A 4,835-nucleotide genomic window follows, 5' to 3' on the forward strand; every position below is an offset into this window, starting at 1 on the left:
ACAACGATCGACAATGGAGAGAGGAAACGACAGGGTTTAAATAGACAGACACAGTGATAACAAAATAGGCGACAGGTGCGGATAATAACGCTGAGACAGCGGTGATGAGGAGTGAGGAAGAAGGGAAGTGTAGTTTTAACAGAGACAGTGAAACACAGGCGGACAACAAGGAATACATGACAGGGAGCGTGTTCGGTGAAACAGAAAACACGGGACGGACAACAAGGAAGAGTGACATGGAACGTGACTGGCGAGGGTGAAACGGAAAACACGGGGCAGACCACAATGAAAGGTGACATAAACGTGACTAGTGAAAACAGAGAACACAGGGCAGACAACAGGGGAAAGTAACAGGAATGTCTTTCTTCAGGTTTTTATTAATTTAAATTCTGTCATCTCTTGGACTTTCTTAAGTGAAACAAAACCAGTTATATTTTCTTACACCCAAATTGAAATATATATATATATATATATATATATATATAAAAACAAAAAAACAGGGTAAATATATATTTACCCTGTTTTTTTTAGGAATTCTGCTTTTCTATTTCATCTTTAAAAAAATATATTTTGCCTTTGTCCTTGTGAAAATTAACCATTGCTATATATATATATATATATATAATGTTCTGACATAGCTGCATGTAATGATTTTAGATGCGTGTTTAAGACCTTGAGACCGGTCTGTGAGTAAAAACGCACCTGCTTTGTGCTTGCGCTTCTCTATCTATTAAGCCAGTATCAGAGATATTTAGCAGAGATTGGTCACTTCTATTAAAATGAATGGGAGAAATCGGAATGCCCAACAGTCACCAACTGTCAACAGTGTGGAAAGTATCTTCAAGCTTACAGGTAAAAGAGCCAATCACCTTTTAGATACAGACATCGCCTGTCAATCAACTCGAGAATTTGTAACCTAACGTCCCCTCTCTATTAATTTGTTCTCAGTGCCTCTTGCCATCCTTTGAATGCCCCTCTGGGCTGTACCACCCTGTTGAGAACCCCTTATTTAAATTTTAATTTGCTATTCAAGAATTTGAATTGAGGAAGAAAACAGGATGCAAAGTTGTACATCAAATTTGAGTTTAAGGACATGCAATTTAAATGAAATTAAAATGAAATTTTTAGTGTAGTTCTTAATAATATATTACATTTTTAACTGTAATGCATACACATAATATATGGGCTATTTCCAACAACATTAGATCATATTAATGGCTCATATAGAAATGTGTTATATACTGGATACATAATATTCTAATTTACAACTACTGTATTATTTTTTAATTTATACCTATATATTTAGGATGTACTGTACAAGTACACTGCATGCACAATTATTAGGCAAGTGAGTATTCTGATCTAATCATTATTTCCATGCAAATGGTGGTATGTATTTGTGTAATGAGGGAGGGTTTGGCAAAAGTGACTAACATCTTATATCATGGTGTGCATGATTTTTTGTTACGATCCCTGGTTGTCTACCCCGTGTTTTCCATGTCACCGTCACCACGTTTCCCGGTCTTCATCACCATGTCATTGTTCGCACCTGTTTGTCATTTGTGTAATCATGTGTCTGTGTATTTAAGCCCTGTTTGTTCCTCCATTACCCTGTCGTTCGTTGTTTCAACTGTTTTGATGTCCCATGTTCAGATGTTTGCTCGGTTACCTGTCTTCCCGTGTTCTTTCCAGCCGTGTTCAACCAGTTCGTGTTCCCTAGATGTTTCCGTGTTTTTAGTTTTGTTTTACCCATCGTGGTTATTTCCTTTGTTCCTGTTTGTCTTGTTCTCACTCTTGTCAAATAAAACCTGCACGTAGATCCAACCTCCTCGCCTGCCTCCATCTGCACTCATAACATTTTTAGGCATCTTCATTACCTCAGATAAAATAGGCCAAAAAAGAGATTTAACTGACACTGAAAAGTAAAATATTGTAAAATGCCTCTCAGTTGGATGCAACACTATTGAAACAGCTAAACTACTGAGGTGTGACCACCGGACAATCAAACGTTTTGTTGTGAACAGTCAACTGGGGTGCAAAAACGCATGGACAAGAAAATGCGTAAATGAACTGCAAAAGACTTGAGAAGAATTAAACGTGAAGCTACCAGGAACCCATTATCCTCCAATGCCACCATATTGCCACCATATTCCAGAACTGCATCCTGCTTGTAGTGTCAAGAAGTACAAGATATCAAGTGCTCAGAGATATGGCCAAGGTCAAGAAGGCTGAAACACGACCACCACTGAATATATTCACAAGTTGAAGCATCAAGATTGGGCAAAGAAATAGAAAAAGACAGATTTTTCAAAGGTTTTATGGACAGATGAAATGTCAGTGACTCTTAATGGACCAGATGGATGGGCCTGTGGCTGGATCACAATGGACACAGGGCACCACTTTGAGTCAGGCACCAGCAAGGTGGAGGAGGGGTACTGGTATGGGCTGCTATCATTAAGGATGAGGTAGTTGGACCTTTTTGAGTTGAAGATGGACATAAACTCAACTCTCAAACCTACTACCAGTTTCTGGAATGTACTTTCTTCAAACAGTGGCAAAGGAAGAAGTCCTCAGCATTCAAGAAGTGTCACGATACACACACAAAAGGTTAAGATCCAAGTGCATTTATTAGGGTAATCCAAAATCCGTAGTCAGCCAGGCAAGGGTCAAAATCCATACAAAACAGTCCAAGAAACCAGAAACAACGAGACAAGAACTTAGAGGTGCTGGTAACATTAAACAGACATTAAGCAAGGACTCAACAACTAACACAGAAACAGACAGGGTATAAATAGACCAGTGCAAACAATGTGAGTGGGAACAGCTGTGTGTAATGATCAGTGATGAGTGACAGAACAGGATGATGGGAAATGTAGTACATGAGGAAATGTGACGATCAGGGAAAGAACTTCTAGAAAACCCAGGGAACAAACCAGACACTGTGACATGACCCCCCTCCACGGAGCGGCTACCAGACGCTACAAGACACCACTAAAAAACAAAACAAAAGTCCAGGAGGGAGGTGGAACAGTGGAGGACCAGGGGGAGGGATGGGGGGCCAGGTCCATGAAGGGGAACAGGAACAAGAGGTGATGGCTTAACCGGCAGCCAGGGAAAAACAGAGAGTCCATCGGGTGGCCAGGGAGAAGCAGACAACAGTCCATCGGGTGGCCAGTGGTGAAGACCGTGGCAGAGCGACACGTCCCATCAGGTGTCCATGGCGATGCAGACGACCTATCGGGCGACCAGGGCGAAGCAGACGACCCATCAGGCGGCCAGGGCGAAGCAGACGACCCGTCGGGCGGCCAGGGCGAAGCAGACGACAGTCCCTCGGGTGGCCACGGCGGTGAAGACCCCTCGGGCGGCCAGGGCGGTGTAGACCCCTCGGGCGGCCAGGGCGGTGAAGACCCTTCGGGCGGCCGTGGCGGTGAAACAGGAACAGACCCTGGCTCAGGAACAGGCACATACACCGGCTCAGGCACAGGAACAGACACCGGCTCAGGCATCGGCTCAGGGACAGGAACAGACACCGGTTCAGGCATCGACTCAGGCACAGGAACAGACATCGGCTCCGCAGACGTGACGTGCTTGGATGGCTTGGGCAGAGCAAGACGCTTGGGTGACGTCGTAGGAGGTTCTAGAGGCGGTGACCTGGAAGGCTCTAGAGGCAGTGACCTGGAAGGCTCTAGAGGCAGAGCCGAGGGAGGCTCAGGATGCGGAGCCGAGGGAGGCTCAGGAGGCGGAGCCATGGGAGACTCAGGAGGCGGAGCTGAGTGAGGTGGCGCCATAGGAGGCTCTAGAGGCAGAGACCTGGAAGGCTCTAGAGGCGGAGCCGTGGAAGACTCGAGTGACTTGAGGGGCAGAGCCCTGGAGGACTCCAGTGACTTGAGGGGCAGAGCCCTGGGAGGCTCGAGAGGTGGAGCCCTGGAAGGCTCGAGAGGCGGAGCCCTGAAAGGCTCGAGAGGTGGAGCCCTGGAAGGCTCGAGAGACTTGGGAGGCGGAGCCCTGGGAGGCTCGAGTGACTTGAGAGGCAGAGCCCTGGAAGACTCGAGTGACTTGAGGGGCGGAGCCCTGGGAGGCTCGAGAGGCGGAGCCCTGGAAGGCTCGAGAGACTTGGGAGGCGGAGCCCTGGAAGGCTCGAGAGGAGGAGCCCTGGAAGGCTCGGGAGACTCAAGAGGAGGAGCCCTGGAAGGCTTGGGAGGAGGAGCCCTGGAAGACTCGGGAGACTTGAGAGGCGGAGCCCTGGGAGGCTCGAGAGGCGGGGCCCTGGGAAGCTCGAGAGGCTCGGGAGGCGGAGCTGTGGGAGGCTCGGGAGGCCTGGGAGGCGGAACCAGCGACGAGGGCTTTGTGCTGGACGGAACCCGCGGTGATGGCCTTGTGCTGGACAGAACCAGCGATGAGGGCTTTGTGCTGGACGGAACCCGCGATGAGGGCTTTGTGCTGGACGGAACCCGCGGTGATGGCCTTGCGCTGGACGGAACCTGTGGTGATGGCCTTGTGCTGGATGGAACCAGCGGTGAAGGTTTTGTGCTGGATGGAACCACGTGCACAGGAACCTGGCTGAAGGGTGACTGGACGGCAGCCGATGTTGGAGTCCGCGACGATCATGTCCCCCTCCATGGCCTCCACGATTCCCTGAGAATCTGACTAGACGGGTTCCCTCAAAGGATTGACGGCTGGATGCTATCCTCTCCTCTGTCCTCTGAGCACACATGGCGAAGACCTGAAATAAAGTCATCTGAGACCCTGACTCTCCTCCAGTGTTGGGGGAATGGACCCAGAACCCCGTACTGCTGGATCCAATCATCTGTCACGATACACACACAAAAGTTTAA

The sequence above is a fragment of the Xyrauchen texanus genome, chromosome 17, assembly GCF_025860055.1.
Source record: "Xyrauchen texanus isolate HMW12.3.18 chromosome 17, RBS_HiC_50CHRs, whole genome shotgun sequence".
NCBI lineage: Eukaryota > Metazoa > Chordata > Actinopteri > Cypriniformes > Catostomidae > Xyrauchen > Xyrauchen texanus.